This window comes from Lactuca saligna, chromosome 3 (genome assembly GCF_052625555.1).
Source record: "Lactuca saligna cultivar CGN05327 chromosome 3, ASM5262555v1, whole genome shotgun sequence".
In the NCBI taxonomy this organism is placed as follows: Eukaryota; Viridiplantae; Streptophyta; class Magnoliopsida; order Asterales; family Asteraceae; genus Lactuca; species Lactuca saligna.
In genome coordinates, this window is record NC_136419.1 from 133570265 (window position 1) to 133585237 (window position 14973).

The following is a 14973-nucleotide window of genomic DNA, read 5'->3' on the forward strand; positions in this document are numbered from 1 at the left end:
AACTCAATCTTAATTTCTTGCCACCTGGCAGCTCAAGGGCCTGCCATTGCTTCCAAGTTTTTGTGCAACCAATTGAGAACTCTAAGAACTCATATGCAAAGCCAACTTTAATTGGAATGGGCACAAAATATGTCAACACGATAGGTTATAAACCTCAAGTTGTGTGCTAGTGAGGAACTTCAGGTTTCATTCTTGATTAGTTCTTGAGACTTTCAAGACCTTTAAGACTCCCACTGTCCTCTTGACCTATAAGACTCCCTTGTCAAACATCCAAGAGATAGTTCGGATTCTAATCAAGACAAACACTTCACACAATTAGCCTTAGTTGGTCTTTGTTTTATCCAAAACATCACAACTTACCAATTTCAAATGTACAAGAGTAGAAAACTTTTACTCTTACATTTGATAAGTGTTTTTAAACCTTCTTAAAGACATGTTACTCAAATTACAATCTTGGAGTATGACTCTAAGACTTGTATTGGAACAAAGTATGACTCATCTTCTTGATTTAACCATTTCAACAATTCAAGATCCCTTCTTCTTAGTCATAAGAATGCACTAAGACTTCCTTAGAGAACTAATTTTGATATGGTTTCTTAATCATTACGATGATCACAAAACTGGTACTAAAGTACTCTCCCATCTTTTCAGATTTGAAAAACTTTTATCCTTCTGCCTAATTTGATTCTTCTTATTCGCTCTGCCATACATTGGAACCTTTTCCAATGTCTCAGAGTTACACTTAAGCTTGTAAGTATAATCATATTTACTGAGCTTTAGTAAACTATGACGCATAGCCTTATATCTTTTGTGGTGGACTTAATCAGTGCACATGACTATGTACTCGATCCCTTAGTCCATTACTTGACTCACACATCCGTGTGAACAAGTAATTAGTCTTAATTTTTCCAATACTTGAAAGTTCTCATTCATCATGCTATACAACTTGCATGATTCCAAGTCCCGGTCCAATTGAGACTTTGGATGATGAGAATCTTTCCTTATTTGGTAAATTTAGACATTACCACAAATGAAAGAATCAATTACATACTTCCACTCTTGACATTAATGGAATCATATAAGCAACAATTTTTCCTCAAGTGCCATTGTAAGGATATTTTAAAATAACTAAAATCAAAAAATTTCTTTTATTTTAAAACTATGCGGAAAAAATCATCCTTACAATCCATATGAAAACTTGTTGTTATCTATTCCTAAGCAATACTTCATAACTCCTAAGAAGTAGCTCAAGAATCCGATCTTCAAACTACGTGATAGAAATCCATCTATGCGATCAGATTCAGCATATTCTTTCTTTAAGTTCCTTCACTTTTTCTTTGATTCTTAAAACATCAACATGTGACCCAGTCACATCATGTAATAGGAATCTCAGAATAGAAACTTAGCAGAGTTAGATAGTGGACTTTACCTGAAGTAGAGTCAAACTTATTGACTTTAACATCCTTAGGTAAATTTGGCAGCTTCGCAACTAATGACCCTTTCTTTGGCAATATAAACATATGGACCCTTTGATAATGGTACACGGGACTATCACAGACTTAGCTTTTCTCTTTACCATTTGTTCAACCGAGTTGACTAGGCTGATCCCTTTCCATTGGGAAGAGAATGCTTTTTTTGGATTTCCTGTGTCACTATTGTCAATGTCCATCAAGTTTTGAGGAAGTTGATCTTAACAAATAGATAAGATCATTAAGGGTCTTGTCATAGTCTGCTTCATAGGTGTTCCAAAAGAACTCACTATGTGACTTAGAAAGTGATTGAACCACCAACTTTCTCAAGACTTTGACACCCAACTCTCCCGGCTTGTCAATATGTGACTACATCTCCAAGATGTGATCACACCTAGACCTTGCCTTGCCAATAGGGTTCGAGTGACCTTAAACTTTTCAAGAACTTGTGGGTTAGGGAGAATAATCGAAGGAGGTGAAAGAAGTATGATTTCCAAGGGACATCATCTTCATTTAGGAAAGCTTGTTTCAAGAGATTTGGGAAGATCATAAATGTCTAAACCAGACATGTTATGGGAGATATTCAAGATAGTTGATTTATAGTCCTTAATATGACACCCAATATGAAATATTAAGGCTAGGACCCAACAAACTATTTTATAACTCATAAGAGGTATGCCGTAATCCAAGCTATAAAATATTTGAAGGTAGGTGAATGACGATTCACCAATTTCCACCAAGATAAATGAAATGTATTATTAGGTTTTAATTGGTTTTGAAACTCCTAGATCTTTTGAGATTCATTGAACTGTTCAATGGCATGTTTCAATCTCGAGTGTGCCCTTCAGGTTTTGTGACTGGGATGCCGAGGATCACAAAACAAGGTGTGAAGTAACCATGCAAATTACTTGGTACCCTTAAGTGTTTACCCCTCAATCGATGTGCCGGTTAACCACACACGCTCCATCGATACTATGATAAATATTAAGTCACCCTTTACCTACCTTGTTAACTACGAGTTAGTGTGCCGGTTAACCACACACACTCCACTAACCGACTTAAACAAAGTGCGAAGTGTAATTTCATGGATTAGCACCTTATTCACATTTTCCTAAGTAACTAAGATTGGGAATTATTAAGAGTTTAGTTACTTAGTATTTATCATTAATACTTTTAGTGAAGGGAGAATTATAGTCCTGTCAAACCCGTTCGGCTAACGACCCTCCACCAGTCAAGCAAGCGGTGGGTGAGAGTGGACACCCATTAAGTTGCCATTTTATAGGCAACAACCTTATACCCACCTTATAGACCGGATTCGTGAATGAGGCGTACTAGCGGTAAGACCGACTTTACTCTTATACATATATATATTATTAACTTATAATATTATAAAGTATAAGGGTTGAATTTTAACTTTTAAAATTCTAAGGGCTAACTTGGAATTAAAGTATTCATAAGAGAAAACTTTACAAATTCCAAAACTTGAGGGCAAGTTTTGAAACTATTCAAAACTAATTAATTCCATAACTTATGAGTTAAAAGTAGTTTTTTTTTTAAAAAAAACTCTTCAAGTTCCATAACTTATGGAAGACTTTAAACTAATAAAAGAATTATCTTTTCTTTATTTTTATAACTTATGGAATTAATTAAGGTTACATCTTTTTATTATTATTTTTATTTAATGAAGAGACTCTTGGTCCTTCATAACTTGAGGACAAATTATGGAGTCATAACTCCAATTAATTAGAACTAGACTCTTCATTTTTTGTAACCTTTGCCAACTTTTATGAGTTTTATGAAACTTAAATGTGACTTTTCATATAACTTGAGCACAAGTTACAAAAACACATTTTAGAATCAACTCTTAGATTAATTTGGATTGAAAACAACTTTTTCACTCAACTTTTCTATTAATCTAAGCAACTCATAAGAACAAGATAATTCAAATCAAACTTTTTCATGTAATTAGTCTAACCTTTAAACTAATACAAAACATGAATCTATTGACACTTATCTTTGAAAATGGATTAGCATGAACATTACCACATTAAAAAACAAGTTTATAAGTTCAAAAACAACTTAGGGTAATGTTCCTAGTCCATTTCTAGCCAAATACCTCGAAAATATGTTGTCTGGGGTCCAATTCGTGGAGTGCATGAACATAACTCGGCGAGTTGGATGCATTTTGCCTTGGACTCGTCGAGTCCCTTCATGGACTCGGCGAGTCTGCTGGGCTGACAGCACTAATTTCGATTTTTCAGCTTCTATTGCAGGTATAACAAGAAAACAAGCCTAGGCTCTGATACCACTGTTGGGTTATGAGCATTCTAACACTCGTAAGTGTACATGCAACCCTAAATACCTTGGATCTATGTTTTTCTCTATTATACATGCAAATATGAACATCCAAGGTATTATCCTAATCTAGCATACAAAACTATCAATATAATAAGATAGAATACATACCTCTTTGATGTAGAATGTCTTCATGAAGCTTGAGTGCCTAGTGCCCCAAGTGTGACACCTCAAATGGTTCACACAACACCAAATACACTTGGAATAACTTGAGAGAATTCTACACTTCATGAAAATCGGCTAGCCCTTTCTTACTCTCAGTAGTCGCCGATTTTGGTCAAGAATAATATCTATATATAGTGTTACAATTAGGGTAAACTCTAATTGTCATGACTTTCCATTTCCTTGGATCCATGGGTTCAAATACACCATGGAGCATCCATGGAGTATCATATGGGTTTTGGCCCAACTAGACAATCCATGGAGCATTAGCCCACTATACAAGTATGGATGATTTACACAATCAACCCATATATTTAATTAGTCTTCTTTTAATCACTTAATTAATCCTAGATTAATTCCTGATCAATACTAATTAAATAATCTTATTATTCTTATTATTAATACACTAGAACTTATAATATATTAATAACCGTAAGTGTCTTATTTCTCTCATTATAGTCTATCCAAGTGCATGATGCCATGCAACCCAAATGGACCATGCTGGGTCGGGTCAAGTCTTACCAATTATAGTTATGGACTTAGACATTAATCCAACAACATTGTCAACCAAGTTCCAAACATGATTGTCATACATGGACTGTATGTCGCTGTCCATAGCCTCCTTCCATTTAGCAGACTCCGGGCCTGCCATGGCTTCCTTAACACTGCTAGGTTCATCCAAATTTACCAGTGTACTATCACTAATAAACGTATCACCTTCCGTAGTAATATGAAAGCCATAATAAAACGCAAGTGTGTTCCTAACCCGTGTGGAACGCCTCGGAGGTACAGACTCGTCAGCTGGCTCAACAGGAGTTTCCTCCTCAGGTTGATTGCTAGTGTCTGAGGTTCCTTCACCAATTGATTCTTGAATTTCTTCAAGATCAATTTTCCTCCCATTGTCTCCTTGGCTTATAAATTCTCTCTCACGAAAGACCCCTCTTCTTGCTACAAAGACCACATTCTCACTGGGTCTATAGAAGAGGTAACCGAAGGATTTCTGTGGGTAGCCGATGAAAATACACCTTTCACTTCGGGGTTCAAGCTTATCATGAGTTTCACGCCTCACGAAAGCTTCGCAACCCCAAATTTTGATGTGGTCCAAATTGGGAACCTTCCCAGTCCACAACTCATGAGGTGTTTTGGTAACCTTCTTTGTAAGGACTAGATTGAGGATATGGGCGGTAGTCTCTAAGGCATACTCCCAAAAAGAGATTGGTAGCGAAACTCGACTCATCATGGAGCGAACCATGTCTAACAAGGTTCGATTACTCCCCTCAACTACACCATTTAGCTGTGGTGTCCTAGGAGGAGTCAATTGTGAGACAATCCCACACTCCTTAAGATAGTCAAGGAACTCGGTACTAAGATATCCACCACCTCGATCGGATCGAAGCATCTTAATGTTCCTGCCCAATTGATTTTCTACTTCCTGTTTGAATTCCTTAAACCTTTCAAAGGTTTCTGACTTATGTTTGATTAAGTAGACATATCCATATCTACTAAAATCATCAATAAAAGTCACATAATATCGATTAGCATCCCTTGTGGTGGTTTTGAATGGTCCACATACATCAGTATGTATTAGGTCCAACAAACCCTCACCCCTTTCACAAGTTCCAGTGAAGGGTGATTTTGTCATCTTTCCAAGTAGACAAGATTCACAACTATCATCCGATTTAAGGTCGAATGATTCCAAGACTCCACTCTTTTGAAGTTGGCCTATGCGTTTCTTGTTTACATGTCCAAGACGACAATGCCACAATGATGCTTTATCTAGGCTAGTAGAAGAATCAATATACAACACATTATTTCCTAAGTTGTCTACAATCGACACAGTTTCATACACACCATCACAAGGTAATGCTTTAAAATAAAACACATTTTTAAAGAAAGCATTAATACCACCAAATTCATTATCAAACGAAAAGGTAAAACCTTGTTTGTACAAAGCATGAAAGGAAATAATATTCCTCGCCATTTTAGACGAGTACGCACATTTATTCAAATCTAATTTTAACCCATTATTAAGCAACAAAGTATACACTCCAATCTTGGAAACAAGTGAAGCCTTCCTATTCCCCATGATCAAGTTTATCTTCCCGTGCTCCACATCCTCACTTCTTCTTAGGCCCTACAAATCAGAACATATGTGAATACCACATCCTGTATCAAGCACCCAAGAGTTAGAATATGGTGAGTTATTAGACAATATTGTGTAAATACCTGCGTGGGTGGGTTTCACTTTCCCATCTTTCAGATCCTGCAAGTATTTAGAGCAGTTTCGCTTCCAGTGCCCCTTGTCCTGGCAATAGTAGCAACCAGCATCCTTGGGAATGGCAGAAGGAGTGGCATAACCGCTCTTGGTCCTTGATGAGGAGCCTTCAAGAGACTTTCCCTTGGTACCCTTCGAAGGGTGCTTCCTCTTTTTCCTTTTGCCTTGCCAGATAGCCAAAACAGTGGTAGATGTTGGAGTAGGAGTAGTAGAGGTAACAACCGACTTTCCCTTAAGACCGGTTTCAGCGGTCTTCAAGAGTCCTTGAAGCTTGCTAAGGGTAACTTCCTCCTTGTTCATATGATATGTCATACGAAAATGGTCATAACAAGAAGGTAAGGAGTGAAAAATGATGTCAATTGCCAACTCCTTAGGGAAGTTTACATTCAGCTTCAGCAAACGGTCCACATACCTTTGCATCTTTTGCATGTGGGCCGTGATGGATTCACCGTCCTTCATGCGGGTTGTTATTATGGAGGAGATTATTTCATACCGCTCTTGATGAGCACTCTGATAGTACCTTTCCATCAGGTCTTGGTGCATCTCAAAAGGGTAGAAGTCTTCATAGGACTTTTGGAGCTCGGTTGTGGCCATCATGATGCATGCCACCTTAGTAGTAGCTCTCTCACGTGTCCTGAATTCAGCGATCTCCTCAGGAGTAGCAGTAGACTCATCAAGCTCTTTTAACTCCTTATCGAGGACATATTGCTTGTCCTCATAACGAGTTACCATCCTGATGTTCCTTATCCAGTCCATGAAGTTGGAACCATCAAAGATGACTCTCCCACAAATATTCATGAGAGAGAAAGAACCAGTTGGGTTAGAGCCCGAAGCATTAGTGTTGGAAGACATCTGAAAGAAGAAAGTAAGTTTAGATTAGATATATAGAGTCCTTAATAAGACACCCAAATGTAATATTAAGGCTAGGATCCAATCACAATATATTATACTTAGAAGAGGGATGTCGTAATCTAAGTAATAATATATTTGAAAGGTAGGTGAATGATGATTCACCAATTTCCACCACGAAAACGAAATGATTTATTAGGTTTTAATTGGATTTGAAATTCCTAGATTCTTTAGAGATTCATTGAACTTTTCAATGGCATGTTTCAATCTCGATTGTGCCCTTCAAGTTTTGTGACTGGGATGCCGAGGATCACAAAACAAGGTGTGAATAACCACGCCAATTCACTTGGTATCCTTAATATTATCACCTAATCAATGTGTTGGTTAACCATAGACGCTCCATTGATCTATGACAAAAATTAAGTCACCCTTCGTGATCCTTACTAGTCCAAGTTAGTGTGCCGGTTAACCACACACGCTCCACCAACGACTTGGTAAGGTACAAAGTGTGAATTCCATGGATAAGCACCATGTTCACATTTTTCCTGAAGTAACTAAGATTGGGAATTAAATAAAAGATTTAGTTACTTTATAATATTCATCATACTTAATGAGAATTTATAAGTCTTTATCTTACCCGTTCGGCTAACGACCCTCCACCAGTCACGCAAGCGGTGGGTGAGAGTATACACCCATTAAGTCGCCATTTTATAGGCAACAACCTTATACCCACCTTATAGACCGGCTTCGTGAATGAGGCCTACTAACGGTAAAACGACTTGTTCTTATACATACATATATATATATATATATATATATATATATATATATACATATATATATATATATATATATATATAATTAACCATTAATGTTATAAATAGTATAAGTGTTGAATTTTAACTTTTAAAATTCTAAGTGTTGGAATTAAAGTTTATAAAAGTGTGTGAAACTTTTCCAAATTCCAAAACTTGAGGACAAGTTTTGTAACTCTTCAAAACTTTTCATTTCATAACTCATGTGTTTTTAATGTGTTTTTAATGTGTGTTTTTAATGTGTGTTAAAGAAAACTCTTCATTTTATGTAACTCATGTGTTTTTAATGTGTGTTAAAGAAAAGTGACCTTTGCATATCCATAACTTGAGGACAAATTATGGACTCCATTAAAACACATAAATGATCAAGAATTAATCCTAAACAATTCAGCAAATAATTCCTATCATCTTCTAAATTCATAAGAACATGAACATGATTATCAAAGTTTCAAAAAATTATATGAACACATACAAAGCATGAAATTTTTATATATGCTATTGTAAATGGATTAGAACAACCATTACACCAACAAAAATAAGTTTTAAAACATCAAAACAGTTTGGGGTAAAGTTTCTAGTCCATTTCCAGCAGCAAAAGTCGAAAATCTGCATTCTGAACCTTCTACTCGCCGAGTGAACGAACCTACTCGGCGAGTAGGTTGAATTTTTCCTTGGACTCGGCGAGTCCCCCCATGGACTCGGTGAGTCCATCATGCAGACAGCAAAAATTTCGACTTTTTTCACTATTTAGCATCAAGTATCAAACAAGCAAGCCTAGGCTCTGATACCACTCTTGGGTTTTGAGCAATCTAACACTTCCTAAGTGTGCATGCAACCCTAATAAACCTTGGATCTATGTTTGTCTAAATACATGCAAAATAATAATTTTCCAAGGTTCATAACCTATCTAACATGGCATGGGGTACTTTTAAACATAAAGTAATTAGATGAGATTACATACCTTTTTGATAAGTTTGATTCTTAAGGAGTTTGAGGGCCAAGCACCAATAGTGTGAATGCCTCAAATGGAATCACAAATCACCACAAAATCTTGGAAAACTTTGAGAGAGTGTATACACACTACAATTTTCGGCCACACACAAACATACACACTAGTGGCTATTTAATGCAACATAAGTATGCTTATATAGTGTACATGATTAGGGTGAAACCCTAATAACCCATGACCTTTCCTTTTCCAAGGATCCATGGGTTAAAAGCTCCATGGATCATCCATGGACTTCCATACAAGCCTAGCCCATTAACAAATGGGTGTTAGACCACACCATATAAAATCAATAGCTTGGATGAAATGCATTGTAAGTAACCTTAAAAGCACCATAAATATCCATAAATAGTTTGGATGAAATGCAACCTTAAAAGCACCATTTTGAGCATGATCATGGAGTTTATGGACTAAGATACTCTTGGGCCGTGAACTCCCAAACTTGGGTGGTTCTTGCTTGATTTCATGTCCCTAACACACTCCTATACAAGTCCAAGGCAGTAGTATATCACAGGGGACAGTCTAGGCTTCGTTTCGAGAGTTTACCGCCCAAGAACACCTTGGGGAGTAAACTCCTAAATCTAGTGATTTAGCCTTCTAAATCATGTTATGAACACATATAAAGATTTCTAACACTACTAGAAAGAGTTACTCACGTTTTGGTATAAAAACCCGAAGATCCGTTAGAGAGAAAATGGCTTTTCTCTAGTTGGAAATGCGAATAGTGAATGAATTTGGTTCAGAATTCTATTTATAGTCCTGAGATATTTTGGGCAGAAAATATTTTTATTCCTGAAATGATCTCTAATATAATAGAGTGTTGGAATAACAGTGTTCCACAAAACCCTAGTGCACCCACTCTCCTGATATTTCCTGAAGTGTAAACCCTGAATTACTCAAACTTACACGAAAAAGTCTGAAACTTAATTGTGACTGCTATAACATCTATTGAAGTGATATAGTTTGTACATAATGGAAATTTTAGGTTGTCACATCTCAATAGTCCTTCATTTGTGAATAGATCGTAGACATTATTCCAATGATGCTTAATTCACGATTCTAAATTCTTGTCACTATCTAATGTGTAGTGGATTTTCATTTTTACATGCGTTGTCTTTCTGTGATGTCAAGGTTCATAAGTCACAGAGACCGAGGCTTCGACATTACAAAATGTCCCACTAGAACTTGTTACTCAGAACAATTCCATGGTTATTAAGTGTCAGATTCAAAGTACACTCCTTGAACACTTCTTTGCATTAAAGTTTCTAACTCACATGTAGATTTTGAAAACATCTCCCATTATGGAAAGATTTCCATATTCCCATATTACCATCCTGACCAAGAATCATCTTAATCCAAAATGTGTCACTATGCTCCTTTCCAAACAATATCATACTTCCAATTTTACACAAGCAACCAATTCTTCTGTAAAACCTTAGAACATTCTTGATAGTAGTTTGACAACTTCAGTCATATGAAATTCTAATCATTTTCACACAATGCTAAAAGCAATTGAAAAATAGAATAATCGAATATTGTAGCATATGTAATCGACCCTATATTTGATGCATATAGGACTCGACTCATTATTACAAGGGTCCAATATCTATTCAGTTCCTTGTTATAATATTTCCATATATAGAATACCTAATGTAAAAATATTTCAACATGGTTTGCCTTTAACTAACTTTTATTAAACTATTTAATCTAAACCTTTAGATTCAAAATGAAGTATGAGTTTCCTCTCCCTAAAGTATACTATAGTGAAATAATTCCCAAACTTTGCAACTTGCAAACAAGGGACATTGTTCCCTATTAATAGTATTGTCAACATGCAATATTAGCATAACAATTATGCTCTCACTAGCTTTGACATGTACTCAAAAATCTATTGGATTTTTAGAAATCAATAGCTTTTGTCTTTCTAATGGAAGTGCAGATTCCTATTTCATGATGCTTCATCAAGCCTCTAATTAGGCTTCTTAAGCTTGTGCACTTTATCCGGATAGTGTATATGTTCAAACCCTTTCAAGACTTGATGAACATATCTTGTGAAGGTTTAAAGAATCCTTTGTCATTCCTTAAAATTCAATATATGAAGAGGAATGTCGTAATCATACTGTGAATTTGAGAATTCAATTAATACAACCAATATCCATATTGATCAGGTCTTTAAAATCTATCAGTGAAAGCATTTCCTTATAATCATTCTCAACAATTAGAGTGAAACCTTTCGCACTGCTTTTTTATTGCATACGTTCCTACCCATGTGAATCTAACATTTCCAGCCTATAATCATAAGACAAGGTTTAGGACAAAACCAAATTCAAATTAACGTTCCTTTTATGGACTGAACTTCACTATTGTAAGTTCTTGCCCTCTGGCAGCATAAGAGCCTACCAGTGCTTCCATATTGTTAGTAGCTCACCGAGATTAATCAGTGTAGTTGTACTGACCAACATGCTTTTCCTTTTTCAATTAAATGAAGAACATAGAACTCATATGCATTACCAACTCAGCTGGAAGTGAACAAAAATAAGAATGTGTCAATAAACACCACAGGTAATCAACATCAGGATGCATGTTAGTGATAACTAAAAGGATCATTGTTGGTTGACTCTTGAAACTCTCAAGATCAATACGAATCCTACTGACTTCTTGACATATGAGCTGTTCTCTCAAGAAACATTCATTGACGAGCTAAATCAAATATTCAAAAGTTTGTTTGGATTTTCGACAAGAAAACACTTCATAGAGTAGGTCTTAATGTATCTTTTGCTTCTCGATCAACGAAAACATCACAACTCCAATTCCAAATATGCTAGAGTAATAAAACATAATTCATCCACATGTTACGAGCTGTTGTTATCCTTCTTAGTTTTAATATGACTTTCAAGATATGATTCATAGTTACTAGAGCATGGCTCTAAATGTTTGATTGGGGAAAAAGTATGATTCATCTTATGATTTAACTATTTATGACAATGTTGGATTCCTTTTCTTAGTCATACAATTGCACTAAGATGTTCTTGGAGGATTAATTGTGGTACAATTCCACAGTTACTAAGATGATCATAAAATATGATACTGAAGCATTCTCATTGCTTTTTAGATTGGAGAATCTTCTATATTTCTTTCTGATAGATTCTTGTATTCTTTCTGCTACACTTTGAACTTTTCAAAAGCATTAGAATTCTGCTTAATCTTATAAACAAAAACATATTTATTAAAGCATCAATAAATCATCATGAATAGAGTTATCGTCCCTTGTGGTGGATCTTAAGAGTCCATACCAACAAACTAGATCCATTAGTCTATCACTTGCATCACATAAACATGTAAATGAAGAATTAGTCATAATTTTCCAATCAACAAGATTCTCATGCATCATGCAATTCAAATTATATGTCTCCAAGTTGCTATCCAATTGAAACTTCGTGATGAGATTCCTTTTCACTTGGTCAAAAAATGACAATGCTACAAGCACGTTCTAGAAAAATTAATATCCACTATTAACATTACTATTATTAAAAAGATAACCAAATCCATCATAAATTCCATTTCAAGGAAATAAGGCAACTTCATAAATCAAAACTTCATTTTATTGCTCAAAGGAAAATTAGAACTTACGCTTACAATGCATGAGATGGAAAACTATATTTGTAGACACTTCTAAAGTGTAATACCAATCTGTTAAATTATCCTAAATCCCTTAGTAGTAGCTCGAAATTTTGACCATCGAACAATGTGACCATAGTCCATTTCCCATGATTAGATTTAGCTCACTTCACTTAAGCTTCCTTCTTCCTTTTAGATCATGCAATACCATGAAAATGTGATCATCACATTATGTATTAAGATTCTAAGAATAGGAACTTATAAAGAAATGGAATTAGATAATAGATATACTTGAAGTAGAGTCATACGAATTGACTTTACCATCTCTGAGATCCTTCAGGTACTTTTGGGCAGTTTCACAACCAATGTCTCTTCAGTTAGTAGTAGAAACAAATGGACTCTTTGGGTATAACACATGGAACAATCCCAGAATAAGCCCTTGTCTTAACCATATGATCAAAAGGTTTGACCTTAGATGTACCCTTTCCATTGAGGAGATAAATCTTTTTTGGATCACCAATGTCACCATTACCAATGTCCTTGGAATCAGACCCTATTAGCATCTCTGCTTCAGATGTATTCTTAAGCATTTCTGCCTCGACAACCATCAACATTTAGGTTAGATCAATTATGGTCATGTCGAGATTCTTCATATGAAATTTCTTAATAAACTGACCATATGACTCAAGAAGAGAAAGAAGAACCAAATAAATGGCTTGCTCCCATGCAAATACAACACCCATCCTATGTAACACCCGCAGATTCGGGTTGGTCAATTTAGAGACAATAAGCCCTTAAAATGAATTTTTGATAGAGTGATATTTCAAATAAATAATTTTAACTAAGTTATAGTATATGTCACAAGGGTTCCATACATATAAAGAATGCTAAAATCCGAATTATAACGAAGAAGTTATGACATGTCAAAGTTTTACGGCAAAACCGGCACGATATTGGGATCGTAAAAAGCGAGTAAACAATAAAATGATTTTTAGCCTTAGTATTCTAAAGTAAATTCTTAGTATACATTAAACCGAGAACGTGTATAAAAAACGTCCAAATCTGACTTCGTATGAGGAATTTATGATTTTTCAAAGATTTAGCATTGCAACACACAACCTGGAATTCGAATTTTAGATTGATCGATTTTTAGCCAACACAATGTACATTAGAATTAAATGACTCATTAATAGGAGCTCAACGATATAAAGACAGACAACAACGGACGTCAGATGAAAAAGTTATGAATTTTTAACGGATTTTAAAATATTTAAGTTTGTTAAAATATAACTTTAAAAATAAAGTCAAAATTAGTTGATGGAGTCTAAACAAAAGTTGTAGATCCCGTCTATACCTACACGTGGATATAAAGAGCATAAAAACGGAGCTCATATGATAAAGTTATTGATTTTACAATATAATTAATTTTTGGAATAACCACCGAGCGACACGTGGCGCGATCTGAGCCACTGCTTCCTCATCATGGCTTGGCAGCAGATGATGACACCTGGCCACGAACAAGCAGCGTTCAGCAAGGGAACACCTCGCATTCGAATCAGACTCAACCTATAAATAGAGATGCAAATAACCCCAAAAACTCACACGTTTCCCATTCTTTCTCTCTCAAACACCCCTCTTAGCCCCGCCAATTCCCTAGCACTTCCCGAGTGTTAAAGGCGAGTCACAAAGTGCTAGAAGGCTCCGAGAAGAAGAGCTTTCGGCTCGGAAGTTCTGCCCCCAAAGATTCCGGTTCCCAGCCAAACCCCCTTATAAGTAAGTTACGCTTACCTTACTTTAAGTATAACTTATGTTTAACTTTAATATCGTTATTATGAACTTATAAACTATATATATATATATATATATATATATATATATATATATATATATATATATATATATATATATATATATATATATATATATATATATATATATGATATACAAGTGTTATTATAATATCATTTAAGTACTCGCGTTACGGAAAATCTATTTTAAAGGGCCGCATAGGGTTGTTGGATTTCAGAAGTGCTTAAATGCCAAAATGGTCCTGCCCTCCAGTGGTTCATGCCTGGCCCATGTCTATACATAATAGTTGAAAAATATTGTTTAAAACTTATAAAACAATATCGTTCGTAAATAGTCGTGATAAATATTAGACTAAAATCTAGCGGTAATGATGTTAGGTTAAGGAAAATAGAATTTTTAGAAGCGAAGCGCGGCCCGAGTTTGGAATCATCACTTTAACATGTGAGTGCATAGTCATTTTCATGAACATGATTTTAATAAAAGTATTGATTAAAGTATTAAATATATGTTTGTGTGTGAAATATTTGATATTTCTTGAAATACGTGTTAAGAGCATAGCTGATAATATATGATGATTTAGAATACAGAGTAAACCAAAATTAATTAAGAGGAATA